The sequence below is a fragment of the Tamandua tetradactyla genome, chromosome 7 (assembly GCF_023851605.1).
Source record: "Tamandua tetradactyla isolate mTamTet1 chromosome 7, mTamTet1.pri, whole genome shotgun sequence".
In the NCBI taxonomy this organism is placed as follows: Eukaryota; Metazoa; Chordata; class Mammalia; order Pilosa; family Myrmecophagidae; genus Tamandua; species Tamandua tetradactyla.
In genome coordinates, this window is record NC_135333.1 from 94907144 (window position 1) to 94930030 (window position 22887).

Genomic DNA, 22887 nt, shown 5'->3' on the forward strand with positions numbered 1-22887 from the left:
ATAGTTTGGACATTTTTATAGCCTTACAACTGTAAACTTACAACTTAATAAATTCTCTTTTTAAAAGCTGTTCCGTTTCTGGTATGCTGCATTCTGGCAGCTTTTATAAAATAAAACAGTTGGCAACTTGGAGATGTTTTGTGGAGGAGACAGACAAAAGCCTGATCAGATTAATTCAGAGTCTTTATACAACATGCTGAGAAGCTGAACAAGTGGTGGCCACCATTTATTTTATTCACATATTTTCATGGCTTCCTTCAACACTGAAATAAGATCAGGAGACATATACATGACTACCCACTCCTCTCAGAATGAAGCAATGAATAGATTGACAGTAAGACACGCTGTTTATTGCTATACATGATTAGCTGGTGGGCCATCAGTGCTGAATCTAGTGCACCTTTTCCAGTCTATGTTAAGGTTCACAAAATAGTGATTATCTAAACAGAAAAATCTTTTCTCGTGAAGCACTGGGTTTTAGTACAGAACAGAACAAAAACTCCTTTAGCACATCTTCATGTATATCATACATATGCTAAGAGCTAATACATTTTCTGCATATTAGTGATTAGTGGCTTCCTCCAGCTTTAATCAGAAAATCTACTAGCATGTACACAGGACAGGGTAATTTCTCTTTCATGTTGAATGCCATTGATATTACACAATGTTAGATATATTATTTGACAACAGGATTTTGTTGGTAACTTACTTTACTTTCTCTCTGAGTATAGTTTCAGCAAATCTGCAAAAGCTTTTTATGGGCCTTTTGACATCAGTGAAAACCGTACCTATTTTAGCATATAAGGAGTGCAACTGTGATGAAATAGATATAGTTTTGGCTTCTTTCTGGCTTTAGCAAAATAATTACTTAATTTTGCACTAGTCCAGTGAAAGAAAAAAACTGAATCAGATCGGGTTACGGAACAATAAATCAACTCTACACTCTTCAAAAAAAAAGAAACCTAAAACTAAGAGATTCCAAAGAATAGAAAAGAAACAATGAACAGAAACAATGGGCATTCCTGCAACAGGCTAATGCAAACAAAAGTGGTTATGATATTAATTTCTGTGGAGGGCCAGGAGCAATAAATCAGGCCCAAGCAGGGAAAGTCCCCAAAGACCTGGGGCGGAATGTCCCCAAGAGTTAAACAATGACCAGTGTTAGGAAACTGAGGGAACGGGATGTGTTTTGGCAACAGCTAATGGCATTTTTCTGTTCTGTGATTAAGCTTGCTTGCTATTAACTGCAAACCAGAATGTGGTTTTAGCCTTTATAAGCTCACCTTGAAAACCTCTGGGGGATGCTCTCTGGATCTTCCTTCTTGGAGGTTTCTGAGGCAGTCACCGGCTGGCTAATAAAGACTCCAAATTGGCTTGCAGTTTTGAGTTGAGTGGTTTCTCTCTTTCGGTGCGGCCCACAACAGTTTCCAATATGATTGAGTTCTGTCCAAAATCAAAACATTAAAACAAAGAATGTTTGTTACTTCCTAATGCTAAGGGATGCAATTCAGAAATCTTTATGAATATCTATGTGCAAATAACATAGCATAAACATAGCTCTTGAAACAAAAACTTAAGGGCAACATAGAGAAATAGACAGAAACACATTAGCAGTAGGATACTTTAGATACTTGAACTCACCTCTCAGTCCATGACAGGTATAAGCATACCAAAAAAAAAAAAAAAAAAAAGATATAGTAGATTTAAATAACTTAAGGTAGAGCTAAATAATATATGCTAAATTCTGTGATTCTAAAAGCAGAGAATACACCGTCTTTTTATAGTCCCAAACAAAAAAGGAAACTTCAATAAATTCCAAAAGGTTGAAAGAGTACAGACAAATTTCCCTAGGAGCAATGCAATAAAACTAGAAGGCAATTACATAATAGGAAACAAAAGCCCTAACCTACTTGGAAATAAAATATACTGGACTAACAGTTCTCAGGTCCAAGAGAAAAATACAAATGGAATTGGGGACTATGTAAAAAATGCTGATTATAAAGACATTACATATCAGAATCTATGTGAGACTGCAAAAACAGTGTTCTGAGGAAACATTATATTTTATGTATTTTTCTAATAAACCAGAATAGCAGGTATGTAGACCTGGATTTATTCAGAATAGCTAGGGATTGTGCTGGGAATAAGATTCCAAAAACTACTACATAGGTAAACCATTTATACCATTTAATAAGCAAACAGCACTAGCAGCAAAATTACAATCCAAAGTCAATGGAGTTTTAGCAATGAGAGTGTCTTTCAAACGTTTCTGGTATCAAAGCAAAAATGTGAATCTGGATATTAGCAAAGGAAGACTTTATTAAAGTTAGCTATAGAGGGAAACACTGAAAGCCTAAACCAGAATCATCTTGTGGAAGGAGTAGACCAGCACAGCTCTTGCATGCAGAAAGCACCAGTCACCTGGCTGTGGAAAGAGGAAGTGGAGCTACCAAAACTACTAGGAGTTTTGAATTTAAGGAACTTATCAAATATTACAACAGGGGGCCAAGGAAGGAAGTGTTAGTTGGTGGTTAGGTGCATGGGGTGGGGTTTGGTTTTGAGATAGAGCAAACAAGTTATGGAGCAGGAAGCTTTCGTACAGCTCAGGGCTATGCTTCCGCCGCGGCAGCCATTGCAAGGGAGCAACCCTGGCTCTGCGCTCTCCATGGCTATGGGCTTCAACAAGGGCCATAACGTGACCAAGAACGTGAGCAAGCCGGGGCACAGTCGCCGCCACGGCGTCTCATCGAGCACAGCATGCTCGTGCGGGACATGATCCGGGAGATGTGTGGCTTCGCCTCCTAAGAGCGGCGCACCATGGAGCTGCTCCGGTCTCCCAGGTCAAGCGGACCCTTAAGTTCATTAAGAAGAGGGTGAGGACGCACATCCGTGTCAAGGGGAGGAGTGAAGGGCTGAGCAGCGTTCTGGCCACCCTGAGGAAAACAGCCCCAAGAAAGACTGAGCCCCTTCCATACGTGTAATAAAACCTTTGCAGACAAAAAAAAAAAGTTCAGGCCCTATTCAGTTTGACCAGTCTTGTCACTGGCTTATCAGCATCCACTTAAATAACTTTGATCTTTAAGTGGAACAAACCACATATTTTCTAGGTCAGCTGACAAAACACATCCTAGAAACTGAGTCTACAAATACTCCACACTAAGTCTTATTCAAGGTAAACATAAAGAGCATCAGGAAAATTTCACTGTATAATTCTTTTGTATATATAATTTATCTATAAAATTTTACAAATAAGAAAAAATGAAATCAAATGAAGTAAACATCCAAATAAAATTAAACAAAGATCAGCAAAATAAATCTAAGAAACATTTTATTCAACATTTTCCTAGGGGTTCTACCTAGGGAACTAAGGCAAGGAAATGAAATAAAAGGCATCCATGTCAGAAAACAAGAAGTAAAACTGCCTCTATTTGCAGATGACACACTTTATATACAGGTAACCCTAAAGAATCCACAAAAAATCCACTAGAGCTAAAAATTAGTTCAGCAAGGGTTCAGGATACAAGATCAATATACAAAAATCAGTTTTATTTCTCTATACTAGCAACAAACAATTCAAAAATGAAATTAAGAGAACAATTTCACTTATTATAGAATTATTATTATTACAGCATCAAAATTAATAAATACCTAGGAACAAATTTAACAAACGATCTGCAAGACTCACACAGTGAAAGCTACAAATCACTGTTAAAAGAAATTAAAGACCTAAATAAAAAGAAAGGACAATAGCAATTGTCAGCAAAAATATGGACGAAAGGGAAACCTCTTATACATCGCTGTTAGGAATATAAAATGACAGAAAACAGCTTGGCTGTTTCTTAAAGAGTTAGTTACCATACAACTCAACATTCATAGGTGTATATACAAGAGAATTGAAACATGTTCATCATAAACTTATACTTAAATGTTCATCACAGCAAAATAGCCCAAAATAGAAACAACCCAAATATCCATCAACTGATGAATGGATAACAAAGTGTGGTATATCTATCCATGAAAAGGAATATTTTTAGCTTTTAAAAAAAAATGAAGTACTGATAGATGCTACAACTTTCATGATAAATCTTGAGAATGTTACCCAAAGTAAATTAAGCCAGATACAAAAGGCCACATATTGTATGGTTCCATTTATATGAAATGTTTTGAAAAGGCAAATCCATATAGATGAAAAGTAGATTAATGGTTGCTAGAGGATGGGGGAGAGAGGACTGGGAAATGACTGCTAATGAGGAACTTTTCAGGATAATGAAAATGTTCTGGAATTGGGTAGTGTTGATGGTTGCTCAAACTTGTGAATATACTAAAAGCCACCGAAGTGTACACTTTAAAATGGTGAATTTAATGGCATGTGAATTGTATCTCAAATTATAACTATTGCTAAGTATTGTGTAATACTACATTGAAATTAAATATATCAATATATTATACAGAGGGTAAACTTTTCAAAAAAAGAAAAAATAATTTTTAAATTTTGGAAAGGGAGTGGTAAATTGTAAAGTATTTGAAGATGACATGATTATATACCTGAAAACCTGGGAGAAAAATACAAAATTTTACAGATCATCAGAGAATTCAGTTAAGTGGATTAGTATGAAATTAATATTCAGAAATCAGTCATTTATATAGCTTTTGCAATGTGACTATGTGATTGTGAAAACCTTGTGTCTGATGTCCTTTTAGCTACCTTTTCAAACAGACGAATAAAACATATGGATTAAAAATAAATAATAGGGGGAACAAATGTTAAAATAAATTTAGTAGATTGAAAAAAAGTAGTGACTGGCTTAAGGATAGACACTAATCTATCTATAGATTAGATTCTATAGAATAGAATGGAGAGTCCAGAAAGAGACCTACACTACTATGGCCAGTTTAATAATAATAATAATAATAATAATAATAATAATAAACGAAATCAGTCATTTTCATACATACAACAACACATAGTTAGAAAAGACCCACTTACAACAGCAGCGAAAAAAAAAAAGGAAAAATTCCTGGGAGTAATGGAACAAGAAATTGCAAAATCTAAATACAGAAAACTTGAAATAACTGGTAAGGGAAACAAAAGAAATGCTTGAACAAATGGAAAGATAGAACTTCACCTAGGATAGAATGACTCAACATCAAAAACTTAAAATCTTCCTAAATTAAACTGTAAAATAATCCCGCCTCCTAACAATTAATAAGGATTTTTTTTTTAACAGACAGGCTGATTCTAAAGCTAATACAGAACAATAAAAAAGGAAAGCTAGAACATGTCTAATAAAGAAGAGACAAGACAGAAAACTTATTCAACAAGACTAAAACCTATTTTATTATTTATTTATTAATTGATGATTGAGGAATACAGAATGTTTAATAAAATTCATCGTAAAGGTTCAGAAATGAATAACACAATATTGTGTGATGGTTGCACATTACTCTAAGTGTAATTAACAAAGCAGAGTGTGAGTGTGGTTGAAAAAAGAAGGCTAATATGTCACCAGAAGGTAAGCTAGAGGATAAAAATTGGCACTGTATAACTTAGCAAAACTCAGAGTGGACAATGATGGTGGTTAATTGTATGTAAGAGACTCCTTACATGAACTAGAACAAACATACATCACTGTTACAAGGTGTTAATAATAGGGTATTATATGGGAAAAATACAATTAATATATAAACTAAGGTCTATAGTTAACAGTAACACTGTAATATTCTCTCATTAATTGTAACAAAGGCGCTATACCAAAGCTAAATGTCAATAACAGGAGGATATGAGGTTTTTTTCTTCTGAAGAAATAAGAATGTTCTCATATTGACTGTAGTGGTGAATGCATAACTATGATTACATTAAGAGCCACTGATTGTACATTTAGGATTGATTGTATAGTATGTGAATAAAATTGTTTTATTTTTAAAAAGATAAGAGCAAAAAGAGCTTCATGCAGCTCTAAAAAACATGGGGCAGCTTTTTGTGTACTCATATAGAAGCCTGTCCAACATAAACTGTTCAATGTAAAAAGCAAGATGCAAAAGAGTGCATAGCCTAAATCACTTGTGTAAAAGGGAGGAAAGTGTGCATGTGTGTGTTTGCATTTTGTTTTATATTGTAAAATATCTTTGAAAAGATATGTAAGAGCTGATCCAAATGGTTACCTCTTAGGAGAACTGGTAGCTAGATGATGTGGTTGAAAGGAGCTCTTATACTGTTTATCCTTTGACCTTTCTCAATTTTGAATCATGTAAGAGTCTTATCTGTTTTAAAAATAAACAATAAATTAAGAATATACCTGGATTTTGGTAAAAAAAAGTGATTAATCTTATATTTTGAATTTCTGAAATGTATGTGAACAAAATTACTTTTCTTTTTCCTCTGAAATGGCCAAATTTTCTTGACTGCTTAGTAGACCACCATTTGACCACTCTTTAAGCAATACTACCCTAGAACTTTAAACATTCAGATCCCAAAGCTGGACCCAATATCTATATCCCTTTATGAGTATTATATTCTTATAACAGATTGAATGCAATCTTATTAGAAAAATCCTTGGTCCTTAATTCAATTTAATAAATATTTATTGAAAAGCTATTCTGTAACATAATCTATTATTCAAAGATGGCTAAATCATGGCTACTGTGCTCAAGAAACTCACAATCATACTAATAAATTACTATACGATAACCAATTATATAAAATATGTCCCCAGGATCCCAGAAATGCCATGTCAATTGGTTAAAATAGACTTTTATTTATACAACCCAGTGCCTAAGTATAAATATGAAAGGATATACGTGGTCTTTCTCCTAAGAAAGCCTTACAAATGAATAGATTTACAAATGGATAGATACATGTGGATAGAGCTAAAAACCAGAAATTTATCGTCTCAGTTCTGGAGGTCAGAAGTCTGAAATCCAGGTGTCTGCAGAGCCATGATCCATCTGAAACCTGTGGGGGACAATCCTTCCTTGCTTCTTCTAAGTTCTTGTGTTTGCTAGCAATCCTTGACAATACTTGGCTTGTTAATGCATCTGTCCAATCTCTGCTTCCTCCATCTTCTTATGGCATTCTTCCCAGTATCTGTCAATGTCTTTGTTCAAATTCCCTCTCCTTATAAGGACACCAGTTATATTAAATTAGAGTGCCCATTTTAGTCCAGTTTGGCCTCATCTTAACTAACAACACCGTCAATGACCTCACTTCTAAATCAGGTCATATTTCCAGGACAGAGGAACATCAGTATATCTTTTTTTTGGGGGGGGGGGGGTTGGGGTTTGTGGGGCAGTTGTGGTACATGGACCAGAAATTGAACCTGGGTCCCTGGTATAGCAGGCAAGCTTTCTACCACTGAACCACCTACGCACCCTATCAACATATCTTTGGGGGTCAAAATTCAACCCACAACCCACTTAAAAACTGTTAACAGTGATTACCTCTGTTAGATGGGATTGGTAGGAAGGCGCTCGAGGGAAGATGTGTACTTCTTTAAATATTTAAGAAACAAAAGCAGTTGGATTGTGGGTGATTATATTTACTTTCAGCTTTTCAGTGTTTTTCAAATAAAAATGCAGAAAGAATTCAAAAGCCTTAAGCAAACAACACATAAAGTTATTTCTTCATGTAATTAAAACAAATTAGCATACATCCCATCCCCTCTTCCCTTCATAAATTGTTAGTACCAAAACCTGTCTCTGGTTTTTCCATCATTAGATATTCTGTGTTATCCATGACACTTGTTGAATAATGAAGTTTAAGTCTCCCTTTCTTAAGAAAAAATGTACAGTATATCAAGTAATGAAACGTAGAAACTGAATTTACTGCTTATTTCAGATAAGCTGTACTGATTAGATACACTCCCATTGAGCAAAGCAAATATAGAGCTTATGGCAAGCGTTTGTTTTAGGTAAAATTAGTTCTGAGGCTGATTTGGGTTGAAAATCAGTCTTAAAAGCAAGTTTTTCTTTTTTACAGAAACTAATATTCATTTACTGAGACATGTTTACTGAAACAAGTTGTCATAGATAGATTGAACAGGTTTGTGTGTTTGTTACTATGGCTCTACAAATGTCAGTCTTTTCTCAGGTTTGTGGACACTTTTTTTAAGATTCTGAAATAAAAATCTTTAATCAAGCAAGAACCTTTAATCAAGATTCTTGATTAAAAAACTAGAGAAGGATTTGTTGAGGACTGAACACATCCCCTACAAAAGACATGTTCAAGTATCTATCCACATCCCTGTAGCTGTGAACCCATTGGCAAACAGGACTTTTGAAGATGTTATTATTAAAGATATGGACTCATTAGTGAAAAGGATCTTTGAAGATCCTATTTAAATGAAGCCAAATTGAATTAGGGTAACATTAATCTGTATTACTGGAAGCCATAGAAAAGAGTCAGGAAGAAGCCAGAAATCGGCAGAAACCAGAAGAGCAGACACAAGGAGAAAGATCAACATGTGATAGGAGGTAACGATAGGAGCCAAGGAAACCAAAGGATTTGCGGCAAACCAACCAGAATTCTACAGACTTCCAGTAGAAATCATGGTCTTGCTGATTTTGGACTTCCAGACTTCCAAACGAATACTGGTCAAAAATGCAGATTTGTCACCAATGCATTCAATGAATAATGCTGAGACACTGGGATTTCAAAGAGAGAAAGAGAATTTAATTGTGGTATGCAACCCAATGAGAACACAAGGTTAAAACCTCAGCTCTGTCTCTCTGAACTGAAGAAACTTTGGAGAGTTTTATAGTATTTAAACAAAGGCTGGCAGGCTTAGGGTAGCAAATGAGCAAGGTGGTTAATTCTGGGCTGATTTATAGCACTTCATTAATAATTACTAATGGGGCTACGTGCAAGCAGCCCCAGGCTTCAGGGTTGTAAAATAAGATAAGGCAGATACAAGTGGGGCCAATCACAAGTTGTTACTGTCTAGTTACATAAATTGAGATAGGGAAGTACTGGTTGAGCTAGTCATGAGTTTCATTACAAGATATCATTGTTCAAACATTCAGGCAACTGGGTTACAGTTCAGTGCCATACACAGTAACAAGTATTTGCTACTCCAAAGCTTAACAGACATTAACACAAGACAGGGGTTTACTGACCAATCCAGTCATGAGTCTTAAGAAATAGTACATTTGCAGATAAGTTTTTTCAGCCACGCAACGAAGCATTATTATGAAAGCATCCAGGTGTCTGGGCTACAGTTCAGTGCCTTACAGTAGCTGCAGGGTTTTGCTTCATTAGCACACATTTGGGTTACAGTTTATCTAAAGTTTGATTATTCTACTATACATCGAGAATATAATCAGAATAAAAGCTAGTTTTATAAAGTGTTTCAGTTATGAATAAAAGCTAGTTTAAAGTAATTTAGTTGTGATAGTTAAGACACAGTTGCCGTTTCATAACTATGAGCCAATAAATTGTGTGGTATTTGCCACAGCAGCTCTGGCAAGCTAAGAAAGGGGTCTTGCATCAAGAGGAAGCAATTTCCTTGGCCTAAAGTAATTTGACATTAAAAAGTCTTAATGTAGTGCATTAGTTGTCTATTGCTATTGTAACAAATTACCATAAATTTAGTGGTTAAAACAACTCAAATTTATTATCTTACAGTTCTGCAAATTAGAAGTCTTATAGGTATTTCACTGGGATAAAATCAAGGTATTGTAGTACTGCATTCTTTTTGAAGGCTCTATGAGAGAATTTGTTTCCTTGCCTTTTCCAGCTTCTAGAGACCACTTGCATTCTTTAGCATGTAGTCCTTCCTCCATTGCCAAAGCCCAGAAATGTTCCATTTCTCTGCCCCTGCTTCTGTCACCACAATTCTTTCTCTGACCCCCTTTTGCCTTCCTCTTCCACTTTTAAGGAAGATTACATTGATTACATTGGGCCCACCAGTATAACCCAGGATAACTCTCCACATGAAGCTCCTTAAATTAATCACATAACCAAAGTCCATTTGTCATGGAAGGTAACCAATTCACAGGCTTCAGGGATCAGGACATGGACAATATAGGGAGTCATTATTCTGCCTACCATGTTTGGAAATAGAATTTATAAATATATCAGTTAGAATCGCATTTGGCTGATTGAAAAAGTAAGGGATCTCTGTCTCATGCACCAGGAAGTCTAGGGATGGGAAGTGCAAGAATGGTATGATATCTCTCCAAAGCCACCGAAGAAACAAATTCCTTCTGTCTAGCTCTCTGTGATACTTGGAAATAACTGCTGGACCATAGCTATCATGCATGTGTCCCAAGCAGAAAGACAAAAATTGAAGAAACAGCATCACAAAATTCAGTTTACATTTCATTAGCCAGAACTGAGTTATGGGTGTGGAGTGAGCTGCTTTACAGTGGGAACACATACTTAGGCACAAGAGAGATTGTCAACAAATGATCACTCTATTACTCACACACACAAAGGGTCCAAAAGAGCAAGCGAAGAGGTCCCATCATGACTGCTCCTGTGAAGACACCAACTGCTTAGGTCAAGGTTGGTGGATAGTGGTTCTGCACGCCCTGCTGTGCATAAGAGATGAGGGATACCTGTGCTACCCAATTGTTGGGTTTTCAAACATTTCTGAGCAAAAAGCATGCATTAAGCAACTTTTGTGCAGAGTTTCTGCCCTGGAAAACAGCTGGGGTTGCCTGATCTAGGTTTCCAGTTCAAGGATTGGTTATGCTGTCCTATTTCTGGGTAGCTTATTTTCTTGAGGTTGAAATCTAAGGTCTTCCCCAGGCTGCTTGCAGTTTCTTGCAAATTGGAAACATGCTGAATATCTTTAGGCAAACAAGAAAGAAAGGAAAAGGAGGGGAAGGACTAGGTTGAGGGCTGGGAGATGACCGCTAGATGTGTCTGTGACTTATGCAGTCTTGGGACAGCCACCATGAAGTGCCTGAGGGAATCCTAACAGGTAGGAATTAATTACGAAGCTGAGGGCAGATACTACTTTTACCACTCACTATACACCTGGTTATTAGGGTAAACTATCTGCCTTTCTTTATGTTGACTCAAAACTACAAATAATGGCTTGGTAGAAATATTGGTGGCTTCTTCTAGGGAGAGACACCCTTGTTGTGTTCACATTTGTGCTGGTTTGAAAGGAAGTATGCCCCCTAGAAAAGCCATGTTTAATCAAAATCCCATTTCATTAAGGTAGAATAATCCTTATTCAATATTGTATGTTTGAAACTGTAATCAGATCATCTCCCTGGATTATGTGATTTAGTCAAGAGTGCTTGTTAAATTGGATTAGGTAATGACATGTTTCCACCCATTTGGGTGGGTCTTGACTGGTTTACTAGAGTCCTGTAAAAGAGGAAACATTTTGGAGAATGGGAGATTCAGAGAGAGCAGAGAATACTGTAGCACCATGAAGCAGAGAGTCCACCAGCCAGAGACCTTTGGAAATGAAGAAGGAAAACGCCTCCCAGGGAGCTTCATGAAACCGGGAGCCAGGAAAGAAAGCTAGCAGATGAAGCCATATTCGCCATGTGCCCTTCCAGCTGAGAGAGAAGCACTGACTGTGTTTACCATGTGCCTTCTCACTTGAGAGAGAAACCCTGAACTTCATCAGCCTTCTTGAACCAAGGTATCTTTCCCCAGATGGATGACTTAGATTGGACATTTCTATAGACTTGTTTTAATTGGGACAGTTTCTCGGCCATAGAACTGTAAACTAGCAATGCATTAAATTTCCCCTTTTAAAAGCCATTCCGTTTCTGGTGTATTGCATTCCGGCAGCTAGCAAACTAGAACAGAAAGCAACAGTGCTTTTTAAATGACTGGTAGGGTAATAAGTGAGCTATTTGCTGGTTAATCCCATTTATCCACAATAATGGTTTACTGGACAAAGAATTAGGGATGTTACCATTTAAGCATTTGTTTATGCTTTTATATTTCATGTGAGAAGCTAATAAACCTGATAGAAAGAAACGTTTAATATGAAAAACCATCTGAGCACTTATTAAATCAAAAGTGTGTTCAAAGCAAAAATCATGTTGACATGATGAACAGTAGAGCATTAGTTAAGACAAATGAATACCCTGGATCACAGAGCAAAGAGAAATTCCTGCAAGAAGTGGAACTGCCAAAAGGGATGATATAAAAGAAGGAAGATAAAATAATTTTTGAGGATATGACCGGGGGAACTGATTCTTGAATTTCTGCTTCAGATTATCCAAGAAAGTTGTTTCCTAATTTAACTTTTTGTGATGTGTAAGATCCACACATAGAAAATTATCCTGCTGGTGGATGTGGACTTATCAAAGTAATACATTTGGAAAGGTTTCAATAATGCCCATTATTTAACTCGTTCCTTTACACTTGCATTCTTTTTAGGAACTACTTACATGCAAGCCATTGTGCAAAATTTAAAATACTAAATATGCCTCAAATAAATTAAGGTTTTTAACCACTTTCTGTTCTCCTTTGCTGTATTTTGGATTTCATTAGGTCTGAGCAGACTGGATTCAGTAAGAGCCTGGAGGCTGACCATGTCATGGGACTAGGCAAAGATAGCAAGGTTATTAACAGTCTCAGCTGTCAGTACAGAGAGAAAGTCTAACCCAGTGGGCAGTGCATAGTTTTCATGGTTTCTAATTAATAATCTGTAAGAAAAATCACAATACTTGGATGGAAGACCTCTATATGAACTCTGGTTTTACCACTTAGTAACTGTGTAATACTAAGCTGGAGACTTTACCTCTCTAAGCTTCAGTGCCTTGTCCATAATATTGAACTAAAAATACCTACTGTAATTACGTACTGTCTGTTCTAGTTTGCTAGCTGTCCTAATGCAATATACCTGAAACGGAATGGCTTTTAAAAGGGGGAATTTAATGAGTTGCTAGTTTACAGTTCTAAGGCCAAGAAAATGTCCCGATTAAAACAAGTCTATAGAAATGTCCAATCAAAGGCATCCAGGGAAAGATACCTTGGTTCAACAAGGCTGATGAAGTTCAGGGTTTCTCTCTCAAGTGAGAAGGCACATGGTGAACACAGTCAGAGTTTCTCTCTCGGCCAGAAGGGCACATGGCAGACACGGCATCATCTGCTAGCTTCTTCACCTGGCTTCTGGTTTCATGAAGCTCCCTGGGAGGCATTTTCCTTCTTCATTTCCAAAGGTCACTGGCTGGTAGACTCTCTGCTTCGTGGTGCTGCAGCATTCTCTGATCTCTCTGAATCTCCCATTCTCCAAAATATTTCCTCTTTTGTAGGACTCTAGTAAACCAATCAAGACCCACTCAAATGGGTGGACACATGTCATTACCTAATCCAGCTTAACAACCACTCTTGACTAAATCACATCATCCAGGGAGATGATCTGATTACAGTTTCAAACATACAGTATTGAATAGGGATTATTCTACCTTAATGAAATGGGATTTTGATTAAACATGGCTTTTCTAGGGGGCATACTTCCTTTCAAACCAGCACACTGTCTTTTCCTTAAAGGTCAAATGAGTCTGGCATTATATATGTGAAACCATTTTTAACTTTAAGGTACTATAAATATATTGTCATTTTTGTTGTTGATACTATTATTATTCCTAATTGCCTTGTTCTTGACGAAAGCTCAGCTAGACCTTAATGCTTAAATGCAACTTGAGAAGGTTTATAGTTAATGCCAAAAAATAACTGTATCTTTTTTTAAGTCATTACCTCATTTGAAATGATTTTTGAATCACAAAATAATGTCTAAAGCAAATTGCCACTACTCAAAACTATTAAATTTTTAGCTCCTTAAAATTTCAAGGACTTTGCATCTCACACCTAAGAACAGGACCTGTTTTCCCAACACCAAAAAGCCAAGACTGTTAGCATTTATAATTGCTAATGATTGCCACAGAAACAACATAATTGAGATTTATTTTATTGATTATACAAAAGGTAAGTTCCTAAAGATCTTTAAAATTATCTTCTCTGATTATAAATAAAACATATTCATTGTAGAAATTTTGGAAACTCCATATAAACATAAGGATTATTGTAACTCATAATCACTTTTACATAGGTAACCACTGTTAACATGTTTGTAGAGTTTTTCTAATTTCTTTCTCCCTCTTCTCTTTTTCCACATATTTTTTATTATGAGCAGTACCTCAGCAATACATAATCTTTCAAAATATGACTTTTACTATTATGATTTCAAAAAAAGTTCTTTTAAAAAATCCCTGAATTTGCTTCATGTCAGATAACTATTTTTCCTTCAGGTATTTTCCTAATGATCAAAAAGTCAAAACCTTTGATTGCTCTGGACTCTATTTTTCTTATAAGAGATTTATTCCTATTACCAGGCCTCTATTTCCTCAACTCTAGATTATTGAAGTAGTTTTCTGATTGTTCTCCTCCTTCTTTCTAGTCTATTCCTCTACCTTTTTTCCATACCACTTTAGTGCATTTTCACCCTACTCAGAAATATTGACTGACTCTACATTCTATTGCAGAGGTCCCAAACTGGAGCTCTGAGGATGGATATAGCCTACAAAATTTGTTTTATTAGAACTTCACAATGTTCTGCACATTGTTTTATAATTAGTTAGAGATCTTTAGATAGAGCATATGCTTTGCTTACTTTTCTAACTTGCCTGACCTAGAGACTTTCAATATAACAGACTAGATTTTGCATTTTATAACTCCAGGGGGCATTGTGCATATAATATCCCCTACAGTTGCACAGTGTACAACCTGTACAAACAGCACAACTCTACCTGGTGGCCCTGCTGAGGACTATGGGTGTTTGAAGTTTTGCACTTTTGTCTATACAATATGAGAAAGAAAACTGATATTTTATTTTACCCTGTCCACCATAATGATTAATGAAGACCATCCTGTACTGTAACCTAGCAAAGGCTGAATGTACTGTAACCTAAATGCTTTGAACTCCAAAATAAACCATGAAGGCTTTGAATTCCAAGATAAGCAATAGTGTTTTCTTTTATTCCAAAGATAGAAACATCTTGTTTTTCTTTTCATCAAAACAGACCCAAAAGTTATCCAGTCAGAATTGTCAGCTACATATAACAATTTGAGATATCTCCTGACCTTGTAATTTTATACTTCAAATATTTATTTTCTTGATTAGGTGAGCCAATTCTATACTAATTTGTCTCCCTTGCAAATCCAAATTAAAACTCTAATCATTTATTAAATTTGAGTTTTGCTGAATGAAGCATGAAATTCCTTGAATCATAATTCCAGGCTCTTTTCAATGTGGAACTTACATCCCCCCACATTTTGTCCTCTGCGTAAATATTACACTTGAGACAAACATTTCCACCTTAATATAGAATTCACAACTCCTTGCTGCAGGCCTCCTTCCACTGATCCTTCTGTTCTCCTTTACCCTTTTCTCTTATTGTAGTTCATACCCACTTTTCAAGGCCCATTTCAATCCCACCTCCTTCAAGACGCATTCTTTAGTCACCTTATTGTTCATCCTTTCTGCTCTAAACTTTTTGCCTTTCTGGTCTACTTTATCATTTATTTGACACTGCAAATTCTACATGTATATAAATTTTCTTACTTATTATTCTTAGCAATTTTTTTCTTATATGAAAGTTCAATTTATAATACAGAAAATATATAGGAACAAAACTAAATGTTGGATCACTTGTAGTAAAATAATAAACATGATACTCCTAAAGATAGGAGAAAGATCAAAGGAAAAGGTGGAGTTATAACAGAGAAGATAGGATTTAACAAATGAGTATGACTGCCGAATCATTGTATTGATATTTCTTTTAGTCACCAATGTCTTGGAGCAGCTAGAAGTAAAAAGCTAAAGTTGTGGACCTGCAATCCATACCAAGCTCTGAAATCTGTTCTACAACTAATTGTCACAGTATACTTTGAAATTCTTGCTTTTTTGTATGTATGTTAGTTTTCAAAATAAAAAAAAAAGATTGAGTTTATGTACAATAAAAAAACAATAAGCATGAAAGAAAAAAGTTAGTTGAATATTTATATAATCTTGTGGTGGGGGTAAAACCATGAAGTCTGATGACAAAAGATATAAAGCTTAAATTTAGAAATGATACTCTCACTTGGTAAAAATGTTGTGTTTCCATATGTCGAAAACCTACCACCTGTTTTTTTATTTTACTTTTTCTCAGGGTAATGAAAATGATCAAAAATTTATTGTGATATTGAATGCACAACTATATGATGATACTGTGAGTCAGCGATTGTACACTTTGGGTGATTATATGGCATGTGAATATATCGCAATAAAATTGTTTCTTTTTTTTTTTTTTTAACATGGGCAGGCACCGGGAATCGAACCTGGGTCCTCGGGCATGGCAGGCAAGCACTCTTACCTGCTGCATTAAGAAAAAAAAAACACCACAGAGATTCTCACTTCTGGAAAGAGGGATTTTATTCCTCCTTCTAAGTAAGTTAAAGATCAAGGACATCATACATAAAACAAAAATATGGAAACTCTGAAAGGTGGAGGGAAAGCAGACTGGCTAGAATACTTGAGATATCAAGAACCTCACAGTGGTAAGATCCCTGAGTGTTCTTTTTCTCTTATATTCACCAGATTGAGTGTTAAGCGACAAACCAGAAACACAATGAAAAAGCAACTTCAAAGAAAAAAAGACTATTCTCTCTAGCCAAAGGACCAGAAAAGAGGCAGCCTAGCAAGAGAAAACATTTAGACAATAACCACTAGGAAAAAAATAGAGCTTCAAGGACTCATGGGACAAAAACAAAACAAAACAAAACAAAACAAAACTCTAATATTTGTGTCATTACAGTTCCAGAATTAGAGCAAAAAGAGGGTGCAGCTGAAAAAGTATCCAAAAAAGAATGGCTGAACATTTCCCACATTTGGCTGAAGACTTAAACCTACAAATTCAGGAAGCTGATAAACAACCAGGATGAAGCCAAAGAAACTCATGCCAAAACACATCGTAGTCAAGCTTCTGAAAACTACACAAAACCATGTCGCCACAATTGTCACCAGTTTGCCCATTTCCCTTTGGGACCCCTCCATTCAGTCCTTGGGCAAAACCTCAGTTTTTTGATCATAACTATACTGACTTCAGGATACTGATTTTAAATGTGATTTTAGTTTACTTCCACTCTCTTACTTGTTATATTATGTTTTTACAACACTGCTATAACCGGTAAGAATCTGTTTGCCTCAGCAGGCTTTTTGTCAGAATTTATAGTCCATTTGTTTACCCTACTCTCTTTGCTTGTTATCTCATATTAATTTTACTTCTTACAACACTGCAGTAAACTGTAGCCTAATGCTTACCCCAGCTCTTGTCAGTTCTCAGACCCACATTTAGACACTTCCAAATAACCATAACCAATCATTCAGTGTTTTCCAATATACCATTTTCACCTCTGTTTGTCTAAATCCCATAAAAATTCTAAACCCTTTTTGACACCAGGAGACAGATCTGAGCATGCTTTGGTTCCTGTCTTCCCGTCCCAGGTAGCCATGTAATAAATTTCTGTCTCTCTTTAAAACGCTGGTGTCCCTGAATTGATTCCTGTGTACACTTTTTTAGCAAAAGACAAGGAAAAATTTATAAAAGCAGCCAGAGAAAAGTGATGGAAAAAACAATCCCAATTATAGCAGATTTCTCATTAGAAATTATGGAAGTAGCATGTTTTTCAAGTACTGAATGAAAACTCTCAACCCAGAAGCTTTTTTTACTAGCTTATTTACTTACAGTTAGGGCTATATCACTAAAAGTGAGGAATCTACTTCTTACTGGTTGCTTAGTGAACCAAAGTTTAATAACACTAGAATAAGTACAAAGTTTTTATATACTCCCTTTACTCAAATACTACATTCTAAAGATAAATATATTAAACAAGTTTAAAAGTCACAATATCCTTTTACTAAGGTGATATTTTAATAATATTTCCTAAGAAATTGCTTATGCAAATCATTCTCAACACCCTCTATTTGATCAAATATTTTTTATCTAACAAACATAGCTTATTATTTGAAACATGCAAGAAATTGAGAGCACTTCTTGACATTAGTAATGAATCTATAACCTTGTTTCTTAAAGTATCCTTCACTTTTTTTTGGCTGATCATCGTGTTTTAATATTTGAGTAGCCAAAACACTATTAGAGATGTACTAACAACTGTATATCAAGAATAAAATTTGTCCTTCATATAAATTATTCATATATATTAATAAGAGACAATGACTTTGGAAATTAGCATAGGAGAATTTTTCCTTGCTCATGTTGGGGAAATATTAACAACAAAATCTGTTCCCAATCCAGAAAATCTCTCCACAAACGTAGAAGAGAAAGAACACATTATACCCTCTGGACCCTAAAAAAGACAAATTTTCCCATATACAAAATACATTCATCCCATTACAATATCAGAAATCCTTAAACCATTTTAGTAACAATGCAAATACAATACAAGGTTAAAACCAATACAAAGTCTCATCAAAGTCAGTTACAGGCATGGTCTTCCCTAAGGCAAAATTCTCCTCTGGTTCTGCACCTGTAAAACTCAGAACAAGTTATTTGCTGCTAACATACAAAAGAGGGGGGGTGCCTTCACAGGATAAATGCCCCCATTTCCATAGGGAGAAATTGGAAGGAACACAGGGATCACTGGACCCAAGGAGTTTCCAAAACCTGCAGGGCAAAGTCCATTAGATTCAAAGTCTGGGAGTCATTTATCCTCTCGGCTGTAGACAGCAGCAGTCCCACCCTTTCTAAGGACATTTTATTCTTGAATAAGCATTAAACCAGAGTGTAATGGCAATCCTTTAAAGAGATTGCAAAGAGGGAATCCTTTAAAGAGATTGCAATGAAGGAAAAAAATCTCACCCTTTTATATAGCCGAGCAGTTAATTTTTTTACATGCATGTTGTCCTCAAGTAAGAAGACTTGATAGCACCATCTGTCTCACACATAGTTCATCCTAAATTCATCTGATAATTGACGTGGTCTTTGTGTTTACTAATTGCTTTTATCCAAAATAAATAAATAAATAAAGCTTCTCATATTTCTATGATGGTAGGTAGTAACAATTTGGAGCCTGGTATCTAAATAAAATGCCTGTGGAATTAGAAGTGCTATCTTCCTTGGTGTTTACATTTCAGAGAGATGGCCCCCAGGTCCTTGAGAAAGACATTCCTGGGTTGTAAAGCTGGCAAAAGGATTATTTATCTTTTAGAAAAGATTTACCTATATCCCAAAGGGGCAGAGAAAAAAATTATATTTTCTAAAGAAAATGCTCTAAGAAGAGTGAGGGGGAAGGGAAGTCTCTCTCCCTTTCTGCACAAGGGAAAATTAATTATTTTTCTTTTTGATTTGTTTTTACCCTTACACTAAGAGGTAAATGCCAACTTATATTTGTATAGGGCCTTTAGTTTTAAAAGGGCTTCCTGACTCTTCACATTTCATGAGTTGTACCTGGTATTTATTTGCATATTTTATGTAACTGGTCTCTATAACTTTATTTATTAATTTGTTCCATATACTACAATGTAAAAGTTTAGAGAAACTAACATAACCATTTTCTTTAAATTGGCAAGCCTATACAGTTTTGGTATTCTGAAATCTAACAGTGAAGAACAATTTTTTTGTGTCATTAAACATACAATGATACATGTTAAGTATCTTTGTCCAGCATTTAAAATATTTTCTTATCTCCATCCTCTTGTTGCCAAACCTTAATTATTATATCCCTATTTCATTTTCAGTCTATCAAAACAGGTCATAATTTTGGACCAGACCTATTTTTAAAAAAGCAAAATTGAAACAGAGTAGGAATTGTACTCAGGACAAGAACTCCTTAGAAGTGGGGTATTCAAATGATAAGACATCTTCACCTTTTATAGATTTGAGGAAAAAGATAAGACCATACACTCAGAATTTATAAACAATTCCTGTATCTACTAAGAACTAAGTTGCAGGGAAGAAGGAGATTGCCCCCCAATCAGGAGCTGGGAACTACCACACCTCAATTTCTTGAAACATCAATTTTATTCGTTCACTTTCATACATTATACATGAGCACTACCACTCTCTGGGACTTACTCTGCATGGCAGAAGGGCCTTGAGACTTTCAGGTAAGGAATAAGAGACATTGATGGTGCTCAAAAAGTGAGAGGCAGTTCTCATCATCATTTAGCAGACATGATGAGGCCAGTTGAAAGAAATACTGATAACATCCTGAAAAGAGGTTAAATAGACATGAAAATGATGGGAAGCAAAGTATTTGTTCAGAAGCACAAAGGCAGCAGGTATAATATTGAAGATCCAGTAAAGGGCTCATGATAATTGTTCCATTGAGGAAAATATTAAGTATCTTTTATTTTTAGGTGAACTTTTAACTTTTAGAAATATGCCATTAAGTTCTGTTGATTTTGGAGGGGCTGACATCCTTATCAATAGTGTACAAAAAAAAGGCCAGCCTCTGCAGGCCTTGACTAGTAACAGTACATATTTCTATAAAGTACTTTTTCCTGTTGTAAAGAGAGTAAAAATAGGTAAGAGGTTGACACTTGGGATAGAACCTCTGAGTATTCCCAAGGCCTTTGATTCTAGAGAAAATAGTAGGCCAGTTCTGGGCAAGAAAATAATGGAACAATTGTGAAGGCTTAGAATGAAACTACTAAACAGTAGGTGGGACTTCATCACTTTTCTTTTAGTCTTTAGGGCTAAAGAAATGCTGTTGGACTGGTCTTTAATACTTTTGACATCTGAAGAAAAGGAAGGTTTCCCCCCCAGGGTAAAAATAGTAAAATCTCTGAGTAATGCACAATAAATAAAGTACCTTCAAACTACCATGATTCATCACTCTATAAATTCCAATCTATGGGGTGGGTGTGATTGAAGCATGGTTTAGGAGGTTCCCTTACTCTATAATCTCTATGTCCACCCTCTACTTCTCACCCCAGATGCCATCCCTTGAACTTCTCATTTTTTATTATAAACAATTGATTCTTTTTGTATGCTGTATAGTCGTGATCACATTTCATTCTTTTTCCATGTGAGTATCCTGTTATCATAGCACTATTTGCTGATTTTTGGGGGGTTGGGGTGGGATGCAGTACATGGGCCAGAAATCAAACCCAGGTCTCCTATATGGCAGATAAGAATTCTACCATTGAACTACCCTTGCATTCCCTGATATTTTTTAATAGGGATTTATTGTTAGGTTTGGGTTTTTTTTAGGAGAGATTGGGAACAAAATTATTTGTTTACATGAAAGGATGTATGTGAAAGAGCTGATTAAAATTACAGAGATGCTAAAGCTGACCCAAGCCCCCTTTTGTCACTGCTTCTCTTCCAGACAGGTTGTCCCTCCTTAGCCCAACTACAGGGAAATTCTGGAGCTAACCACTGCTGTACACCTTTCTGGCCAATTATCTTTAATGTCATTTCAATTCCATCCTCCTTCAGAAGGAAGACATAAATGAAAAAAAGAAAATAATATTAACTGATTTATTAAGCACTTACTATATGCTAGGTTCTATTCTATATGCTTTATATTTAATAACATTTAATCCACTCAGCAATTTAGGAGGTATGCTCTATTATGGGCCCCTTTTGGCAGATGAGAAAACAGAAGCAGATAGAGACTAAATAACCTGCTGAAGGTCATAAAGCTAAGAAGTAGTAGAGCTAAGATTCTATCCCATGCAATCGGCTTTCAGAGTCCATGCCCTTAGCGACTATACTATATGGTTTAAAAAGGGACAGGAAAGAGGAATAAGTGGGTAGGGAGAGTCTTGAAGTAATAATAATTGTGACTGATTATGGAACATTGATGTACCAAGTACATTCAATCCTCAGATCCTTTATAACTACTAGCATTCTCATTTCACAGATGAGGAAATTGGGGCTTGAAGAGGTTAATTAAGAAAGAGATACTGAAAGCCTGAGAATTTTCCACATGGTCCCTGTATGTCCTGTGTTTTCTGGCAGCTGTTCCACTCCTCCTGGCACAGTATCTTAGCCCTTAACTGAACCACACCCATCTTGAGAAATCAAAATTGCCTAAACAATAGTGGCTCATAGCCAAGGACAATTCTTTTCCCTTCCGAGAAGCTTTTCTGATCGAATCATCCAGTAACTAAACTTTGGCTGACTCCTCCTCCCCAATTGCTAAGCATATATTATCTATTATATTGTCCCTTCCATCCTTAAAATAGACTGCTCCTTCACTTCTTCAGCAGCTTTCTCCTGCTAGCATTTCTGAATAAAGCCTTATCCTAATGGTGCTCTGGTTGATTTGTGTACACATCAATTTCCCTAGTCCACAAAACTAGGAGGTAGTAGAGCTGGGATTCAGATCCTCATTTTTTAACTGTTGTAGCATACTGGTAATTTTCAAACTAAAAGATACTGGGTGAGTTGTTTGCTTATATCTTGAAAGGCTCTTTCTCATCGTAGTGATTTCATGGGCTGATGGCAGCCATTTAGGCTGCTGTAACCATTCTGAAGCTGCCATAAGTAGTGGAAACAAAGCAAAAATAAAATAAAAGATTGGACTTGAGTGAGTGATTAAAAAAACAGTTTTGGGTAGAGTGATGAGATAGTTTATTGTCCAAACTTCTGACAGTGAAAGAGGAGCTATTAATAATTACATTGGGCATACATACCAATGGAATAAAATTGAGAGCTCAGATATCAACCCTTTTATTTATGGCCAAATGATTCTTGCCAAGGGGTCAAAGGCCATTCAAGTGGGAAAAATAGTTTCTTCAACAAATGATGCTGGGAAAACTGGGTCTCCATTTGCAGAAGAATGGAGACTCCCTTCCTCACATCATAAACAAAATCAACTTAAAATGTATCAAAAACCTAAATACAGGGGTGTATAGGGGTGGTTCAGTGGTAGAATGCTCACCTGCCATGCAGGAGACCCAG

General features: G+C 35.9%; 1 long non-coding RNA gene and 1 pseudogene across 1 annotated transcript in view; both read left to right on the forward strand.

The window, feature by feature from the left end:
- Nucleotides 1–22887, forward strand: part of LOC143691657 (uncharacterized) — a 186390-nt gene that overhangs the window by 157305 nt on the left and 6198 nt on the right. The gene's annotated exons all lie outside the window — the stretch shown is intronic.
- LOC143689925 (large ribosomal subunit protein eL36 pseudogene) lies at nucleotides 2579–2981 on the forward strand (annotated as a pseudogene).